This window comes from Nicotiana sylvestris, chromosome 6 (assembly GCF_000393655.2).
Source record: "Nicotiana sylvestris chromosome 6, ASM39365v2, whole genome shotgun sequence".
NCBI classification, from domain to species: domain Eukaryota; kingdom Viridiplantae; phylum Streptophyta; class Magnoliopsida; order Solanales; family Solanaceae; genus Nicotiana; species Nicotiana sylvestris.
Window position 1 is genome coordinate 86,061,903 of NC_091062.1, and position 20,469 is coordinate 86,082,371.

Genomic DNA, 20,469 nt, shown 5'->3' on the forward strand with positions numbered 1-20,469 from the left:
CAAGTTGAACCAAAATTAGGGAGAGGATCATGATTCTAGCTTATTTGAGCACATTATCAAACACTAGGTGTGCATTAATGTTTTAAGGCCCTTTTATGAAAGATTCCATCATTCCTTAACCCATTCTCCAACCTTCCCACATTCTTTGATAACACATCCATGCAAGATAACAACCCCCACACCCAAGATTTATCTTTTTAATTATTCCATTTTTAGAAGAATTTCGAAATTAAGAGCTAGGGCATAGATTCTTACCTTTAAGATGAGGACTTTCCTTGTTAATATTCAAGGACTGAGCAAGAATTGTTGATAATAGGTTGAAGGTTACTCCCCCACTCTAAGAATTCTCTCTCACTCTAAAAGTGTCAGAAATATGCTCAAAATGGACTATGGCATATGTTTTAACGAAATAGGGTCGGGTTTAAGAATTAGTAAAATAGGAGCCCCAACACAGATCTGCGGTCTCATATGCGCCCGCATAATGCTTCTACAGTCCGCAAAGTGGGACGCATAATTGTCCCTCCACAACTGACATTTTTTGCTTTAATCTTCGACCAGTCTGCGGTCTGCAGACCTGTTCTGCGGTCGCATAATGCACCGCAGAACCACCATCTGAAAAATTTTAAGGTTGGGTATGTGATTACAGTGCGGCCTGCGGAATGTTTCTGCGGTCACATAATGGGCCGCAAAAATGGCTCAAAAGACTGCCTCACTCTGCAACCCGCAGAGTGATTATACGGTCGTATAATGAGCCGCAGAAACGCCCAACTCTACAAATGTATTCCTTCAACTTCCCAGCGCACTATTCAATCCAAAAAGTTCGAACCGCTCGGCACCACAAAATTCTGGGTTTTTAGGAAATATTTTACGGGGTCTTACATCCTCCCTCACTTAAGATCATTTGTCCTCAAATGAGGATCAAGGTTCACTATTAGCATCTTATGCAACTCAATTTTCATACCAAACACCCGCAGTCCCAAAAATGACTAACTCCCTACATTTTCAAAAATTTTGCCAGAGTTTCCTTTGTAACTAGGCCTATCCACCTGTCAGAGAACCTAGAATCACATCCTAACAACATAGTCATGATCTGATGATGTAACATAACACCAAAACAACACTAATCGTGGCCTCATAAGTAACATATAATCAAAAGGAGAACCTTTACATTAACTGAACATGTGATACCAAATTCATAGGCGACAATTTCTTAAAAAGGATTACACAGCTATTCAAACAAGTAAGGATACTTCTTCTTCATCTCTTCCTCGGCCTCCCAAGTAGCCTCTTCAACCTGCTAGTTTTGCCAAAGCACTTTCACGGAGGCAATTTCTTTATTTCTCAACTTTCGGACTTGCCTATCAAGGATGGAAACTGGAATTTTTTCATAAGACAGTTCTTCATTAACCTCTATAGTCTCAACCGGCACAATAAGCGATCCCTGATTACTTTCTTCAACATAGACACATGAAATACCGGATACACTAATGACACCTCGGGTGGTAGCTCAAGCTTGTACGCCACCTAACCAATCCTCTAAATGATTCTTTACGGCTCGACATACCTCGGACTTAATTTCCCTCTTTCCAAACCGCATTATACCCTTCATAGGGGAAACCTTCAAGAATACCCAATCATCTTCTTTGAACTCCAAATCTCTGACGAACATCCAAATAGGACTTTTGGCGACTCTGAGAAATTTTCGACCGCTCCTTAATGACCTTAACCTTTTCCGTAGAATGCATGAGGTCTGGTCCTATCAACTCAACTTCCCAAATCTCGAACCACCCAATGGGAGATCTACATCTCCTACCATATAACGCCTCAAATGGTGTCATCTGAATACTAACATGATATCTATTATTGTAAGCAAATTCTATGAGTGGTAAATGGTCGTCCCAGCTACTCTTAAAGTCGAGAACACAGGCACGCATCTTATCCTCAAGCGTCTGAATAGTTCGCTCCACCTGCCCATCTGTCTGTGGATGAAAGGCTATACTAAGATTCACCTAAGTGCCCAAACCTTGCTGAAATTTCTTTCAAAATTAGTTGTGAACTGTGCCCCTCGACCAAAAATGATAGAAACTAGAGTTCCATGAAATCGGACTATTTCCTTAATATACAACTGAGCATATTGTTCCCCTATGTCGGTAGATTTAACTGGCAAGAGTGAGCTGATTTCATGAGTCCATCCACAATCACCCAAATCGAGTCAAACTTGCGCGGTAGTCCCACCACAAAGTCCATGTTAATCATTTCCCACTTCCACATCGGAATTTCTATGTTCTGTGCCAACCCACCAAGCCTTTGATGTCCGGCCTTCACTTGCTAACAATTCGGACATTTTGGCACAAAGTCTGCTACATTCCTCTTCATGTTATCCCACCAATAGACTTCCTTGAGATCATGATACATCTTTGTAGAACCTAGGTGCACGGAATACCTAGAAGTATAAGCTTCAGCCATGATTCTTTCCCTAAGACCATCTACATTTGGAACACATAGTCGCCCTTGGTACCATAGTGTACCATCATCCATGCCAAGAGAAAAAGTTGTAGTCTTGTGTTTAAGAATCCCCTCCTTCAATTGTACCAACAATGGATCGTTGTATTGTTTCTTCTTGACCTCTGCCACAAGCGATGATTCAGCTTTATTTTGCACAATCACCCCACTTTCACGAGACTCTGCAAGATGAACTCCAAAGCTAACCAACCTGTCACGACCCCAGTTCGCCCTCCGTGAACTGTCGTGATCGCAACTAGTCTCTACGACTAGGTAAGCCTAACAAATGCGGAACATAAATGAAACTTGCGAAAGAAATAATCAAAAACCAAAATAACTGAATGGAAACAATAGTTATAATGCCGCTCGGTATATACAACACAACATTCTCAAAACCAAATACACTATCCCAAAACCCGGAAACTCACGGAAACACAAGCCTTTGGAATATCTAACAGTCTAACTCCAGAATATCTAACAAGAAAGAAAATACAGAAGGGCAATGTTTAACAGCTAGAATAGAAAGGGACTTCTCGGTCTGCGAACGCGGAAGATGTACCTCGAAGTTTCTAGAGCATTCGCCTCCTCAAGGATGGTAGGCCTGAGTAGCGGTACCTGGATCTGCACATGAAAAACATGCGCAGAAGGGGCATAAGTACACCACAGCGGTACTCAGTAAGTGCCAAGCCTAACCTCGGTTGGGTGGTGATGAGGAAGGTCAGGGTCCTACTGAGGTTAAATAAAATATAAAGATCAACAGTATAGAATAGAACAGTATAAATAAATACAGCAGTAAGAATAACACAGGATGTACGGGACAGCAACAACTAAACAGAAACAAGGTAAACACAGAAAGGAAATACAGCTCAGCACCAATAAAAATGATCGGGGATCTCCTAGAATACCGTCCTGTAGTCCCATGTGTACATATCCAATGGATCTCCCGGGATCCCGTCCCATAGTCCAACTCATAGTGCGCTAGCATCTACAGGAATCACGTTCCGTAGTCCCAAATGTAAATACCCAGTACTGGGGGAATATACCGGGTGCATTCCCATAGTTCCATATAACTGTGCAGAGGGATCTACCGGAATCCCACATCTGTAGTCCCAAAATAAACAGACAAGGGGGAGCTATCGGAATCCTACATCCGTAGTCCCAAAAATAAATACACAGCAACAATAGGAAAATATACAGAAATGGAAAATTTTCATATTAAGGCAACAAGTGATTCTAGCCTAGCATGCTGCACATAATTCAGGTAAGGCAGGTTGAGCAAATAAAGCAATTAAGTAACTTAGACATGCTTTCCTAAGCTAACAACAGGCTTAACAGTGCAAGTAATAGAAACGGGAAAGGAAACATACTAGTAATTACTTGAAGAAAAACCGAATTTCCAACAATTAGCACAACTACGCACTTATCACGTCACGTACAAGGCATTTCAATTACCAAATATACCAATCCTATGGGGGAGGTCCCCCCCACACAAGGTTAGCAAGCCATTACCTCGAACTGGCTCAATAATCAATCCGAAACCACGCTATTGCCACGAGTAGTCGACTCCAAATGGCCCAAATCTATTCAATTCAATTGCATAATGTAAATAACACTTCAAGTAAGTGATTCTACAATTAAACTCTAAACTAATACACGAAATTATGTAAAATGACCAAAATGCCCCTCGGACCCATGTCTCATAATCGAGTAAAATTTATATTTTCAGAATCCTCACACTCTCACGAGTCTAACCATATCAAAATTATCCCAATCCGATGTCAAATCCCCAATCAAAACTCAATTTTATGGTCTAAGAACATTTCACCCAATTTCCACCAAAATTTCAAAATTAAAGGATTGGATTTAAGAGTAGATTCATGAAAATCAGTCTAAACCGAGTAGGAATTACTTACCCAAATTGCCCAGGTGAAAATCTCTTTAAAAATCGCAATCTCCCGAGCTCCCAAGTCAAAAATATGAATTATTGCTCAAACCCTCGATTTTGGGTTTTAAAAATCTGCCCAGGGATTCCCTTAATCGCAAACGCGGTCAAACCTTCGCGTTCGCGAAGCACAAATTGACGTTGACCATTTTTCCTTCTTCGCGAACGCGTCCCCTTCTTCATGAACACGAAGGCTCAGCTCCCAGCCCATCGCGAACGCGACCCCCTTCTTGTGAATGCGTAGATCAAGACCCCAGCCCTTCGCGAACGCGGGACCTCCCTCGCAAATGCGAAGGCCAAACCTTCAGCTCCACGTCCTATCTCTTTGCGAACGCGATGGCCATTGCGAACATGAAGAACAAATGGTTTGCAACACAGCAGCAGTTTTCTGCAACTTCAAACATCAAGAAATGATCCGGTTAACCACCCGAAACTCACCCGAGGACCCCGGGACCTCAACCAAACATACCAACATATCCTATAACCTCATTCGAACTTGTTCCAACCTTCGGAATGCATAAAACAACATCAAAACACCTATTTTTCATCGGATTCAAGCTTAAGAATTCCAAAAACTCTAAAAATACGCTTTCGATCAAAAAGTCTATCAAACCTCATCCGAATGACCTGAAATTATGCAGACACGTCACATTCAACACTACGGAGCTACTCCAACTTCCAGAATTCCATTTTGACCCTCGGATCAAAATTTCGCTATCAAACCGGAAACTTCAAAAAATTCAACTTTCGACATTTCAAGCCTAAATTAGCTACGGACCTCCAAAACACAATCCGAACACACTCCTAAGCCCGAAATCACCCAACGGAGCTAATGGAACCATCGGATTTCCATTCCGAAATCTCTTCACACTGTTCCAACTACGGCCAACTCTCCAACACTTAAGCTCTCATTTAGGGACTAAGTGTCCCAAAACTCTCCGAAACTCAAAACCGAACATCCCGGCAAATAAAATTAGCAGAAATAAACTTGGGGAAAATAGTTAATAGGGGATCGGGCGTTAATTCTTAAGACGACCGGCCGGGTCGTCACATCCTCCTACACTTAAACATTCGTTTGTCCTCGAACGAGCATAAAGACATACCTGAAGTAGTGAAAAGATGAGGGTAACGGTTATGCATATCCTGCTCGGTCTCCCAGGTTGCCTCCTCGACCGGCTGACCCCGCCACTAAACCTTTACTGCAGCAATGTTCTTTGACCTCAATTTTCTAACCTACTTGTCTAATATTGTCACTGGCTCCTCAACATAAGATAGATCCTTATCCAACTGAACTGAACTAAAATCCAACACGTGCGACAGATCACTGTGATATCTCCGGAACATCGAAACATGAAATATCGGATGAACTCCTGCCAAGTTGGGAGGTAAGGCAAGCTCATAAGCAACCTCCCCAACACGCCTCAATATCTCAAAAAGACCAATAAACCTCGGACTCAACTTCCCTTTTTTCCCAAATCTCTTAAAGCCCTTCATAGGCGAAACCCGAAGTAGAACCCGCTCTCCAACCATATAAGAAACATCACAAACCTTCCGGTTCGTGTAACTCCTCTGTCTGGACTGGGATGTGCGGAGTCTATCCTGAATCACCTTGACCTTCTCCAAGGCATCCTGAACTAAGTTTGTGCCCAATAATCTGGCCTCACCGTCTCAAACCAGCCCACCGGGGATCTACACCCTCTCCCATATAAAGCCTCATATGGTGCCATCTAAATACTGGACTGATAGTTGTTGTTGTAAGCAAACTCCGCCAATGGTAAGAACTGATCCCAAGACCCTCCAAACTTGATCACACATGCACGGAGCATATCCTCAAGAATATTAATAGTACGCTCAGACTGTCCGTCCCTCTAAGGGTGAAATATTGTACTCAACTCCACCCGAGTACCCAACTTATGTTGAACGGCCTTCCAGAACCGTGATGTGGACTGAGTACCTCTGTCCGAAATGATGGACACTGGAATACCATGCAAACGAACAATCTCCCGGATATAAATTTTTGCCAACCGCTCCGAGGAATAAGTAGTACACACAGGAATAAAGTGAGCAGACTTGGTCAGCCGATCCACAATCACCCAAATTGCATTGAACTTTGTCAAAGTCCGTGGGAGCCTAACTACAAAGTCCATGGTGATCCGCTCCCACCTCCACTCCGGAATCTCTATCTGCTGAAACAACCCACCCGGTCTCTAGTGCTCATACTTCACCTGCTGACAGTTGAAGCACCGAGCTACAAATCAAACTATATCCTTCTTCATCCGCCTCCACCAGTAGTGCTGCCATAAATCCTTATACATCTCCGCGACACCACGATGAATGGAATACCGTGAGCTATGAGCCTCCTCTAGAATCAACTCAAATCTCATCAACATTGGGTACACAAATCCGACCCTGCATCCTTAATACCCCATCATCACCAATAGTCACATCCCTGGCATCACCGTGTTGAACCTTGTCCTTGAGGACAAGCAAATAAGGGTCATCATACTGCCGCTCCCTGATACGATCAAATAAGGAAGACCGAGAAACCATGCAAGCTAAAACCCGACTGGGCTCTGAAAGATCCAATCTCACAAACTGGCTGGCTAAGTCCCAAATATCCATCGCCATAGGCCTCTCCGATGCTGGTAAATAAGCCAAACTCCCCAAACTCTCCGTCCGGCGAATCAAAGCATCGGCCACCATATTGCCCTTGCCCGGGTGATACAGAATAGTGATATCATAGTCCTTCAGCAACTCTAACTACCTCCTCTGGCACAAATTTAGATCCTTTTGCTTGAGCAGGTGCTGCAAGCTCCGATGGTCAATATAAATCTCACAGGGAACCCCGTATAAATAATGGCGCCAAATCTTTAAGCGTGAACAATGGCAGCTAACTCAAGGTCATGAACAGGGTAGTTCTTCTCATGTATCTTCAACTGTCTGGATGCGTAGGCAATCACCCTACCGTCCTGCATCAACACCGCTCCAAGGCTAACCTGCAAGGCATCACAATAGACCGTATAAGACCCCGAGCCTGTAGGCAATATCAAAATTGAGGCTGTAGTCAAAGCTGTCTTGAGCTTCTGAAAGCTTGCCTCACACTCCTCCGTCCACTAGAATGGAGCACCCTTCTGGGTCAGTCTAGTCATAGGGGCTGCAATCAATGAAAACCCATCAACAAAACGATGGTAGTAACCCGCCAAACCAAGGAAACTACGGATCTCTGTAGCTGAGGATGGTCTGGGCCAACTCTGCACGGCCTCTATTTTCTTCGGATCCACTTGAATGCCCTCACTCGATACCACGTGGCCTAAGAATGCCACTGAATCTAGCCAAAACTCACATTTCGAGAACTTAGCATATAACTTCTTCTCTCTCAGAGTCTGAAGCATAGTCCTCAAGTGCTGCTCATGATCTTCCCGACTCTGGAAATACACCAGAATATCATCAATAAAGACTATGATGAACGAGTCAAGATATGGCCGGAACACACTGTGCATCAAATGCAGAAAGGATGCTGGGGCATTGGTCAGCCCAAATGACATAACAAGGAACTCGTAATGACCATACCGAGTCCTAAAAGCAGTCTTCATGATATCTGGCTCCCGAATCTTCAACTGATGGTAACCCGAGCGCAAATCAATCTTAGAAAAACCCCTGCACCCTGAAGTTGGTCAAACAGATCATCAATACGAGACAAAGGATAATGGTTCTTAACTGTCATTTTGTTCAACTAGCGATAATCAATACACATACGCATAGAACCATCCTTTTTCTTCACAAACAAGACAGGAGCACCCCAAGGTGATACACTGGGCCGAATAAAACCCTTATCAAGCAATTCCTGTAACTGATCCTTCAACTCCTTCAACTCAGGAGGAGTCATACGATACGGTGGAATAGAAATGGGATGAGTGCCCAGCAATAGCTCAATGCCAAAATCAATATCTCTATCAGGCGGCATGCCTGGAAGATCAGCTGGAAACACATCGGGAAAATCATGTACTACTGGGACTGAATCAACTAAAGAGATATCAATACTGACATCTCTCACATAAGCTAAATATGCGTCATACCCCTTCTCAACCATACGCTGAGCTTTAAGAAAAGAAATAACTCTATTGGGAGTATGATCTAAAGTACCCCTCCACTCAACACGCGGTACACCTGGCATAGCCAGCGTCACGGTTTTGGCATGACAATCAAAAATAGCATAATGGGATGACAACCAGTCCATGCCCAAGATAATGTCAAAATCTACCATGTTGAGCAACAATAAATCGACTCTGGTCTAGAAAACACTAATAGCAACCAAACACGACCAATAAATGCGGTCCACAACAAGAGAATCTCCCACAGGAGTAGAAACATAAACAGGAGAACTCAAAAAGTCCCGAGATACACCCAAATGCGGAGAAAAATAAGAAGACACATAAGAGTAAGTGGAGCCTTGATCGAATAGAACCAATGCATCTCTGTGACAAACCAGTATAATACCTGTGATGATAGAATCGGAGGCAACAGCCTCGGTACGGGCAGGAAGGGCATAGTATCTGGTCTGGCTTGCCCCTCTAGGGCTACCTCTACCTCTCTGACCTCCACCTCTAGCTGGATGAGCAGGTGGGGTAGCAACTGGAGCTGTAACCATAGCCTGAGAACTCTGCGGGGCACGTTGTGGCTGAGAAGTCTATGGAGGTGCACCCCTCCCAAGTCTGGGGCAATCCCTCACCATATGACGTGTGTCACCACACTCAAAATAAGCTATGGGAGGACGAGGCGGCTGTGACTGGCTCGGGCCAGGTCTGCTGGACTGATCTCTGAAAGCACCCCGTGTGGGAGGCGCACTAGATACCAGAGGTGCATAATAAGGCTCCTAAAGTCTAGGAGGGGCGGACTACCACTGGCTGCTGGAAGAGCTGAGTGAACAGGGCGACTCATATAACCCTTACCATGACGACCTGCTGCTGGGGCACGGGCACCAAAGAAATGGCCCGACTCTCGAGACCTCTTGGCCTCCCTATCCTCTCTCTCCCTAGCATGCATACCCTCAATCCTCCTAGCAATGCTCACCACCTGCTGATAAGAAATATCCATCTCTAACTCACGAGCCATGCTAGACCTGATATCGAGAATAAGGCCCTCAATAAATTGGCGAACCCTCTCGCGAACAGTAGAAACCAAGGATGGTGTATGCCTAGCCAAACTGGTGTAATGGACAGCATACTCTAAGACAGTCATAGCACCCTGGTGCAAATGCTCAAACTCGGCATGTCATGCGTCCTTGAGGCTCTAAGGAACATACTCTCTTAGGAACAGATCTGAAAACTGAGTCCAAGTCAATGAAGCAGCCTCATCCGGACTGTCTAACTCATAGGTGTGCCACCACTCATAGGCGGCTCCTCGAAGCTGGAAAGTAATGAAGGAAATCGCGCTCGATCTTGATACCCCATGGTACGGAGAATGTGGTAACTCTCATCTAGAAATACCATAGCATCCTCCGATGCTAGACCGCTGAATACAAGAGGCTTGTACCTCTTGAACCTCTCAAGCCTCAGCTGCTCCTCCTCGGAAGCCGCTGCCCTATCCTCGGGCTGAACTGGCACTGCAGGCAGTATAGGAATAATCTCAAGGACCTGCTCAACATGCACTCACTGCTCAGGAGTGCGGGCGGCAGGAGTCTGTGCTCCTCCCCTGGCCTGAGATGTAGTTGCAGTAAGGGGAAGCAACCCTGCCTGAGCCAGAGTGGTGTACATGCTCATGAACTATGCCAAAGTCTCCTGAAGGGCTGGAATAGTGGTAGCAGTAGGCATGTCAGGCGCCAGGACTCCGGCTAGAACTGCTGGTGGTACCTCGGCGGCAGCTCGCGCAGGTGCTCTGGCTGCACCACGTGCGCATCCTCGGCCTCTACCCCGGCCTCGGCCTTTGACGGCTACAGTAGGGGGCGCGGGTGCCTGATCATCTCGGGAAGCACGTGTCCTCACCAGCTGTGAGAGAATAGAAGACAGAAGTTAAGAATTGTGATGTCAAAATATCGCACGACAAGGAAATCAAATGAAGTGGAATTTTCCTAACAACTACATAGCCATTCGTAGATAAGTACAAACATCTCCATACCGATCAGCGAGACTCTAATAAACCAGTTTGTGATCCATGACTCCTATGAACCTAGAGCTTTGATACCAACTTGTCACGACCCCAATTCGCCCTCCGTGAACTGTCGTGACGGCACCTAGTATCTACGACTAGGTAAGCCTAACAAATGCGGAACATAAATGAAACTTGCGGAAGAAATAATCAAAAACCAAAATAACTGAATGGAAACAATAGTTATAATGTCGCTCGGCATATACAACACAACATTCTCAGAACCAAGTACACTATCCCAAAACCCGAAAACTCACGGAAACACAAGCCTTTGGAATATCTAATAGTCTAACTCCAGAATATCTAACAAGAAAGAAAATACAGAAGGGCAATGTTTAACAGCTAGAATAGAAAGGGACTTCTCGGTCTGCGGACGCGGTAGATGTACCTCAAAGTCTCTAGAGTAGTCGTCTCCTCAAGGATGGTAGGCCTGAGTAGCGGTACCTGGATCTGCACATGAAAAACATACGCAGAAGGGGCATGAGTACACCATAGCGGTACTCAGTGAGTGCCAAGCCTAACCTCGGTTGGGTAGTGACGAGGAAGGTCAGGGCCCTACTGAGGTTAAATAAAATATAAAAACAGTATAGAACAGAACAATATAAATAAATACAACAGTAAGAATAACACAGGATGTACGGGACAACAACAACTATACAGAAACAAGGTAAACATGGAAAGGAAATACAGCTCAGCACCAATAATAATGATCGGGGATCTCCCGAGATACCGTCCTGTAGTACCATGTGTACATATCCAATGGAACTCCCGAGATCCCGTCCCGTAGTCCAACTCATAGTGTGCGGGGAAATACCGAAATCCCGTTTCGTAGTCCCAAATGTAAATACCCAGTACTGGGGGAATTTACCAGGTGCATTCCCATAGTACTATATAATTGTGTAGGGGGATCTACCAGAATCCCACGTTCGCAGTCCCAAAATAAACAGACAAGGGGGAGCTACCGAAATCACACATCCGTAGTCCCAAAATAAATACACAACAGCAACAGGAAAATATACATAAATGGCAAATTTTCATATTAAGGCAACAAGTGATTCTATCCTAGCATGCTGCACAGAATTCAGGTAAGACAGGTTGAGTAAATAAAGCAATTAAGTCACTTAGACATGTTTTCCTAAGCTAACAACCAGCTTAATAGTGCAAGTAATAGAAATAGGAAAGGAAACATACTAATAATTACTTGAAGAAAAATCGGATTTCCAACAATTAGCACAACTACGCACTCGTCACCTCACGTACAAGGCATTTCAATTACGAAATATACCAATCCTAAGGGGAAGGTCCCCCACACAAGGTTAGACAAGTCACTTACCTCGAACCGGCTCAATAATCAATCTGAAACCACGCTCTTGCCACGAGTACTCGACTCCAAATGGCCCAAATCTATTCAATTCAATTGCATAATGTAAATAACACTTCAAGTAACTGATTCTACAATCAAAACTCTAAACTAATACGTGAAATTATGTAAAATGACCAAAATGCCCCTCGGGCCCACGTCTCAGAATCGGGTAAAATTTATATTTTCAGAATCCTCACACTCTCACGAGTCTAACCATATCAAAATTATCCCAATCCGATGTCAAATCCCTAATCAAAACTCAATTTCTTGGTCTACGAACTTTTCCCCCAATTTCCAACAAAATTTCGAAATTAAAGGGTGTATTTAAGAGTAGATTCATGGAAATTAGTCTAAACCGAGTAGAAATTACTTACCCAAATCGCCCAGGTGAAAATCTCTTCAAATTGCAATCTCCCAAGCTCCCAAGCCCAAAATATGAATTATGGCTCAAACCCTCGATTTTGGGTTTTAAAAATCTGCCCAGGGATTCCCTTAATCGCGAACGCAGTCAAACCTTCGTGTTCGCAAAGCACAAATTGACGTTGACCATTTTTCCTTCTTCACGAACGCGTCCCCTTCTTCACGAACACGAAGGCTCAGCTCCCAGCCCATCGCGAACGCGGCCCCCTTCTTGTGAATGCGTAGACCAAGACCCTAGCCCTTCGCGAACGCGGGACCTCCCTCGCGAACGCGAATGCCAAACCTTCAGCTCCACGTCCTATCTCTTTGCGAACGCGATGGCCAGTCGCGAACACGAAGAACAAATGGTCTGCAACACAGCAGCAGTTTTTGTGCAACTTCAAACATCAAGAAATGATCCGGTTAACCAGCCGAAACTCACCCGAGGCCCCCGGGACCTCAACCAAACATACCAACATATCCTATAACCTTCTTAGAACTTGCTCCAACCTTCGGAATACACAAAACAACATCAAAACACCTATTTTTGATCGGATTCAAGCCTAAGAATTCCAAAAACTCTAAAAATACGCTTTTGATCAAAAAGTCTATCAAACCTCATCCGAATGACCTGAAATTTTGCAGACACGTCACATTCAACACTACGGAGATACTCCAACTTCCAGAATTCCATTTTGACCCTTGGATCAAAATCTCGCTATCAAACCGGAAACTTCAAAAAATTCAACTTTCGGCATTTCAAGCCTAAATTAGCTACGGACCTCCAAAACACAATCCGAACACATCCCTAAGCCCGAAATCACCCAACGGAGCTAACGGAACCATCGGATTTCCATTCCGAAACCGTCTTCACACTGTTCTGACTACGGCCAACTCTCCAACACTTAAGCTCTCATTTAGGGACTAAGTGTCCCAAAACTCTCCGAAACTCAAAACCGAACATCCCGGCAAATCAAATTAGCAGAAATAAACTTGGGGAAAATAGTTAATAGGGGATCGGACGTTAATTCTTAAGACGACCGGCCGGGTCATCACACAACCAATGAACCTCCCTGGCCAACGGCCTCCAAGTGAGCCAAACTTCCCATAGATTTTCGGCTAAGAGCATCTGCCACAACATTGGCTTTTCCCAGGTGATATAAGATATCGATGTCATAATCTTTGAGTAACTCCAGCCATCTTCTCTACCTCAAATTCAATTCCTTCTGTTTGAAAATATATTAAAGGCTCTTGTGATCCGTGAATACATCTACATGGACTGCATACAAATAATGACGCCAAATCTTCAATGCAAAAACCGCCACCGCAAGCTCTAAGTCATGTGTTGGATAGTTCTTTTCATGATTCTTGAGTTGCCTAGAAGCATAGGTTATAACTTTTCCATGTTGCATTTATACACACCCAAACCCGATCCTTGAAGCATCGCAATATACCACAAACCCATATGTACCCTCTAGTAGGGTCAATACCGATGCCGTAGTCAATCTGGATTTCAACTCCTGAAAACTCCTTTCACAAACACCGGACCATTGGAACTTAATCGCTTTCTACATCAATTTAGTCAACGGAGAGGCAAGAGTAGAGAACCTCTCCATAAACTTCCTGTAATACCCTACTAAGCTAAAGAAATTGTGAATCTCTATTGGAGTTGTAGGTCTAGGTCAATTCTTCACCGCTGCAATATTTTGAGGATCAACCTTAATTCCTTCTATGGAGATGACATGACCCAAGAATGTGACAGATTCAAGACAAAATTCACATTTTTAAAACTTTGCATACAATTGGTATTGATGAAGAGCTTTATTTTAAAAGACAGAATTGGGACTCGCCCTGGGGCGGAGCACTCATAAAACGCCCCTGGGCTTATGTGTGGGGCTTAGTTATGTGAGACTTGCACTTCGGCCATTGGGACTTACGCCATGGACACGCCCAACGCCCAGCGTACTGGGCTCGCCTAATAAAACTTTATGCAATTGTATGTAACTAACCTTGTAAATCCTCAAATTTTCTTAATAAATCGTTGACTATTCAGAATTACTTTTTTCTTAATCATAACTCATTAAGTTGAGAGTATTTTATGTCATAATTAAAATAAAAATTATTGCATGTTTTCCACTAAGACTGCTATGATAGTTAATTTTAAATGAATCTTTTTATTTAAAAGTATTTATTTATTAACTTTTGTTATGTCTTTACTATATAATAGTCCAAAAAATTTTTTTATTATTTTTCTAAATATTATTTTTCACGTTAACAAGATACAATACTTATTAATTTAAAGCTCAGTAGTATTGTATGGTGAATTATGTGACACTTTATTAACTTGTTGAAACTTAAAAATAAATTATGCCAGAGAATCATATTTAAATTGTGAATTATGTTTTTATATAAATGATCTTTCAAATAGAAAGCATATTAAATAAAAGAAGTATTTTAAGAAAAATATCAAATTAGAATATCAATTTTTTTTCAAGATTCATTATTCCTTAAGAGATACATATAAGATTTCATATCGAATACATTTCTTTTGATGTTTGAGTTGTAACGATGTTGCAACTAATTTGCATATTATGATATATGTCATACTTTTTATATTACTAGCACATAGGGTCGGTTGTGCTGATACTACACTCTGCACTGTGTGCAGATCCAGGAGCAGCTTTCGGACAGTAGTTGGAGTGCTTCCTTCAGTCCACCCGGAGACCCAAGGTAGACCTGCAGGCGTCTGCATGTCCTGGCGTCTCCCTCTATCTCTATTTCCTGTTTCTTTTTTCTTTGTTTAGAAACAGTGTATTGTATTTTTCAGACCTTGTATGTGGTAACTCTTAGACAGTCTGTGACACTGTGACACCAGGTTTTGGGTATGTGAGGTTTTAAAAGTTGTAACAGACGTAGGCTTAAGATATTTAATGGTTGACTTCCGCTAATTATTTAAAGTTCCGTTGTTATCATGTTATCGCCTTGTGTTTGTTAAAATGAAGCAATATGGAAACGTAGCAAGTAGTTAAGGCTTGGCTTGCCTAGCTCTCATTAGTAGGCGCCATCACGACCCCGAAGTTGGGAAATTCGGGTCGTGATATTTTCTAACCTATGGTGAAGAATGAATCTAGCTTAATACTCCTAACAAACAAGGTAATATATACTCTTGTTTTTATATTATCGTCCATTAATAAATAGATCATCCGCTAAAAGTATTCTTTTCAAACATAAATATTGTCGAAGGCCATCAACGAATATCATAAATTTTTAAATTCTAACTCATCATGTTAGTTAAATAGGTTACCATATCTTCCAAATAGTTCAAATTTGCCATTAATTTTAAAGTTTAAGAGTAAGGATTGGCCACAGATTCAACTTGGGGTCACTTTGAAAAAATATGTTCCAGCAAAATATGTGTGTTATATAAAGTTAACTAAATGAATCAAAATATGTGTTAATACCTCTGAATTAATGATTGTTTTCGATTTTCTGTTGGAGTACTACAACAAAATAGACATGCATATAATATTTCTAAGTTTCACGAGTTTTCTTCAAGCATGACAATGCTAACAGAACAGACTTCTCTTAAGCATATTTAATATTTAAGTACACAACTCAACCAGAAAGGAAACAAATATAAGATAAACAGTAACAAATTACTCATGTAGAGTTGAACATCTATTATTTTTCAATAAACTGATGATTATGAAAATTCGTATATATATTTGAGTTCACAAGTATAATTAAAATAACTAGTAAAAAAAGTAGAACCTGATTTTATTAGTTTCTTCTGATCCATTGCATTGACATGGGTTGGGAGGTCGAGATAATTGTACACAAATAAAATCGCTTGTGTAATAGGAAGATTTGCATAAAAAGAAGGTTTGTCCATTGTATTTTTACCGAGAAAAGAACATAGACACCCACTGTAAGCATAAATGATTATTAATTACAAATATAGCAGGATTAATCTTCCTTTCCTTGCTCTACATATTTACTAAAGTTTTAGCTTAAGTGTATTGCAAAAATAAAATTAAAGTCAAAATATAAAAATGGGTTTCATACTGAAAAATTGATTGTATTGAAATACAGACAACTTTAAATTTATACATCATTTCTAATTTAGACCAACAATAAATCAAAGAGGGACACGAATAAATTTTACCGAAAAAATATAGAGAAGTATACACTCAATTCTACGTTATGTCTTCATCTTATTGAGCTATGAAGAAATTATATAAAAGCATAAAATAGATTTACACTGAATGCAATAATAAATCTACTATGAAAAGAATAACCAATTTTCTAATGAATTTTAACAAATGGTAGTCTTTGAAAGTTTATTTCAGACAATCGTCAAATACAACCAAACGATTAACTTAAGTTAAAAGAAAACTTTGTTACCGTGAACTTTCCCATACACAGCATATTGACTAAAGGAGCCAAATTTACCATTGTGTGAGAAGAATTAAATCCAAATTTATGTTTTTTTTCATAAGAGATTATAGGTCCTTTATTGTATTCAAAATAGAATTAAATTTCATACTATATGTTGTCCAAAGTTATTGTATTCTTGTCCACAATTACCATATATAGTATCAACTTTGAGTTACTATGTTATCAACCGTCCTTGTAGGATTATTTTGTGTTGCTTTAATTTCCAATTAAAAAATTTTAATTTTTTTATATGCTTCCTTTCATTGAAAAGTTTATTTTTATTGATTCAACTCAAAAAAAATCAAGTATTGGTATAACTATAATTCGTAGCTTCCAACCTTGAAGATAACTTTTCACATATTTGATACATGCAACAAATTGTATATTAACAAATGATTTATCATTCGGAAAAAAGTACTCCTCTATTCTAGTTTATGTGAACCTATTTCTTTTTTGGTCCGTTTCAAAAAGAATGGACCCTTTCTAAATTTGGTAATAATTTAGCTTAAAGTTACAACTCTACCCTTAATGAGAAGTTTTTATAACCACACAAATACTCTGGACCCCATTTGGACTTGTTTAGGACCACAAACTCCAAAAGTCTTTATTTTTTTCTTAAACTCCGTGCCGACTCAAACAGGTTCACATAAATTGGAACGGAGGGAGTAATATAATAGAATCAACCTTTAGCTATATTGGCAACCATCACAATATGCGAATAAAATATATTTTGATCTCATCACGTAAAAAGCATTAAAACTTATCGAAAATAGAATCTTATAAATGACATAGAATGAAAAATTAAATAAAAATATGTAAAGTAAAGAAAGTAGAACCCGATTTGCTGGCCACTTTCTCCTTGATTCATCCCATTGTGATAATTTTCCTTAGAGAATACCATTTTGAGACATAAAGTACGTTGTTGATGATATATAAATGGTCAATCCCAAGTCCTTATCGGTTTGAAGATGCAATTAGGCTTCTTTATTTCCGAGTAAGAGTAGAAATACTGGAAATGCATGTCCTTTGTTGATAACGAAAATTTCCTATAAATCAATAGGCTTCAAGCCTTCTTGCATTTTCCAACAGAGAAATTTCAAGCCGTTCAATTAGCATATTTGGATTGAAAAAGAGTGATATCTAATATATATACCTTAGCAATTGGCACTTGTGAGTTGTAACTATATTATGAAGGCATTAATACAAGAAGCAAAAGGGACATAATTCTATATTCTATCTTAACAATGGTGTTTAGAATAATGATTCTTCTTTGTTTCACCAACGGTTGTGACTTTTAGATAAGTTCTTTTTTTTTTGTTTTTGTATTTGTATATGTAGGGTATTAAAGTTTTTCTAAAGGATTTTTTGGTAATTTAACCTTAAGTTATGGAAGTTATGTATATATTGTTTTTGTCCACAACTGAAAAAATATACATGAATATATTTATCTATCTATCTTATTTTAATAAGAAAAATATGTCATTAAATTGAAATATATATATATATATATAGATGAAGTAATTTTTAAACAAATTTCAAAAATGTAATATATTCAATGAATAAGAGGTAAGAGGGCAAACCTGTTAGGTTACGCGAAAAGTGCCATCGGCTTCTGACTTTATAAACAATGAAATAAAACGGTGCAATAGTTCAGGATAGTGATTGTTAGAAGGAAGCCTCTTCGAAGAGGCGTATGGTATTTTAGACTGTCTTTTGTTAAATTTAATAGGATAAGGGTAAATTAATAATTTAACTTTTAAGTTAGGAGCTTCCCACTTTTATAATAATACTAGTCTTAAGGTACGCGCGTTGCGCGTGTATTTTATCTCAATAAATATAAAACTTTGAAAAGTTAAATAAATATTATATTAAATTTTTTGTTTGAGTTTAAAATTAATATTAACAAAAGTGTAAGTTTCTATAAATAATGATTGTTGATTCTATTTAGCTAACTCAATAAAGTAAGAAACTCCACTTATAAGTCCTTAATCATCTCATTCAAAAAAACTTATCAAAGACAGTCTTTTTTTCTCACGACCAAAATGCAATTGTTTTATTTTCTTAACCAATAAGAAATACAACAATAATTATTTTCAACAGAATAAAAAATGTTGTTGCAAATGTATTGGTTTCAATTCTTATGTTTTCATTAATATGTTCTTCCTTCGTTTTGTAATTGGCTTTCTTTCTGTATCCTAGTACATAACTTTACATTTGAAAATTTCTTTCTATGGAAGTAAGGGGTCATTTGATACGTGGACTAAATTATCCTGGTATTATAATTCTGAGATTATAATTCTTAGACTAATTTATCCCAGGTGAGAGGTGGGATAAAATAATACCATGTTTGATGGGATAAGGTGGGATAAGATGAGATATTCAGGATTAAGTTTGGGACAAAGTTTATACCATGTTTAGTTGTTGGTATAAATTTATACCACCAACCATTATACTACCAACCAAACATAGTATAAATTTAGTACCACACTTTATCCCATCTTATCCCGTGTACCAAACCACCCCTAAGAGTCTAAGATTGTCATGGAATTTCTTAATGTTAATAGATTCTGAGAGGATATATTAATTATGAGCAAAACATGGAGTTTATGTTAAGAAAATTTTAATTTTGGCACATATTATTAGTTACACACCTAACTTGCTCGTAGTCTTAATTTCTCATTCGAACTTTATTAGTTGATAATAGATATCCCATAGTCGCTGACATGACAAAGTGCATTGACACACTCATTTAGGCGTGTGAGAGTGGTTGTCAGATAAAGTATCTTTCGTCAGTTATCACATAGTCATATACAATACTTATTCATATGGATTGTGTATTTCTTTTTGCTTCTCCTTAATACAATGCATATCTTATGCCCATTTAATTTTATATTTTTAATTTTTTTTTATTTGGAACAATGGCTATGATTCAACTGTGTATTTTTTTTTTGGGGTCAAATTTGTAATAAATCTTAACTGAAACTCCATCATTTGAGCCAAACAAAAAAGGTTTTATCCAAAATAATGGAGTACCAACAATGTATTTCTTGTTATTTTTCCTTAGACAAATGACTATTTATTTTAATTGTATATTTTTTATTTTTGAGTTAAATTATTACAAAGAAGTTGGTTGGAGCTCCATTATTTTTTTGCCTAATAAAATATGTACAACCAAAATAATGAAGTTGCAATTGTATACTTTATTTTTATTTTTCCTTTACATGCAATAACTATTTATTTTATTTCAACTGTGTATTTTTTGGGGAGAAAAAATATGTAAATATACTTGCTTAAAGCTCCATTATTAAAAATATGTAAATATACTTGCTTAAAGCTCCATTATTAAAAATATGTAAATATACTTGCTTAAAGCTCCATTATTTTTTGTCAAAGAAAAAGTTTTAAGCAAAATAATGCAGTACAAACTACATAATGTTTCTTTTTATATATCTTTTAGATGCACCGATTATTTATTTTAACTGTATATTTCTTCTTTTTTAGATAAATTTGTCAACATTTAGACTGAAATTTTATCATTTAAACCAAATAAAATAGATATATTTAGTTGTTAAATGAAAACTTACCCATTAAAATTTTAAGAATATCACTTACTTTCGTTTGAAAGGGAAATAAAGAGGCAAATTGATTAAAAGACAAAAATAACACAATGTTTTCGTCGTTG